Source organism: Aplysia californica, unplaced genomic scaffold, assembly GCF_000002075.1.
Source record: "Aplysia californica isolate F4 #8 unplaced genomic scaffold, AplCal3.0 scaffold01094, whole genome shotgun sequence".
Lineage (NCBI taxonomy): Eukaryota > Metazoa > Mollusca > Gastropoda > Aplysiida > Aplysiidae > Aplysia > Aplysia californica.
The window spans coordinates 125,403-126,903 of NW_004798364.1; positions in this window are offsets into that span (position 1 = coordinate 125,403).

Consider the following 1,501-nt stretch of genomic DNA (forward strand, 5'->3'; position numbering starts at 1 on the left):
GGGGGTTGTTCTTCTTGTAGCTTTATTTATTTTATTTTTTAAGCTCTATTGTAAAATGCAAAAAAAACTGCATAAACAGTTCTTTTAAAAATGATAGCAGGTTTTTCGTCAGCAGATCATACCCAATAGTGGAGTTATCTCTCTTCCCAGGTGGGAAAAGGGGAAAGCAAAGTAACCAGTGAAATAAAGAGTTTCTGGCAGGAAACAGTTGTCCAACACCCGGACTGCACATTGAAGGATGTTGAATAACGAAATAGTTGTCCAACACCCGGACTACACATTGAATGATGTTGAATAACGAAATACCACAACGGTTACCCAATTAATGATGTAGAGCGGGGAACAGTGGCCATTATAAGCTATATCTATATACTTCATGGTACATTATGAAGACACTTGGTTATTTTTTTTATATATTGTCTTTAATTTCTAGAATTTTTTTTATATTTCATGTTATTTATTTATTTATTTATTTATTTAGTTTATCTAGATCTATTAATTTTATCATTTGTTTGTTGGTTTTTTTGGGATTTTAAAAATATTTTGTTTATTTTGTTTGTTGTTGTTGTTTTTGTTTGTTGTTGTTTTGTTTTTTGTTGTTTTTTGTTGTTTTTTGTGGGGGAGGGGGGGGGGTTGCTCCTGCGGAAAGAAATTCCGATAGGTCTAAAGCAGCAGCTAGTCATCCAAACGCAGCACAGCGACAGGCAGCGCACCATTCCGTGCCATCATTGTTTGTCTTCATCGACGAAGCTGGGACCAACTGACCTGTGGGTAGGCATCGAGAAACTTCAAACAAACCTCCTTGGTAGGCATCGAGAAGCCGTGAAAGAGTGCGCTGTGATCAAAGCGCTATCCAAGCGATGGAGGGGCGAAGGGGAAGGATCACTGGTCGCCTTTAAGCAAAAGGGGGAGTCCCGAAAAATGTTGTTTTGGGAAGATCGAAGGTAAAGTTTGTGCCCCTTGCAAGGACTACTCTACTCATAGTACAGTAGTCCTTGGCCCATTCTTATGTTTCTTTAAAAGGCAAAGAGAGTTTTCTCTATAACCAAACAAATATACGCACCAATGAAAGCAAACGTCTACTGTAGGCAGGGAGGGAATGCCTACTTTTGGTGTAGATCAAGATCTCTGGAAACATCCGAAATCTGGGTTGTCCCGCTTGTCCTTTAAAGCGACTAATTTGTATCTTCGCTTTCTAATAGAATTGACCTTAGAATGCAGTTGTAAGCGACGTAAAACATTCACCAAATAAACAAAGAGGAATAAATAAACAAAGGGGAATAAAAAAAACCCAAAGGGGAATAAATAAGCAAAGGGGAATAAATAAGCAAAGGGGAATAAATAAACAAAGGGGAATAAATAAACAAAGGGGAATAAATAAGCAAAGGGGAATAAATAAACAAAGGGGAATATATAAATAAAGGGGAATAAATAAACAAAGGGAAACAAATAAGCAAAGGGGAATAAATAAGCAAAGGGGAATAAATAAACAAAGGGGAAT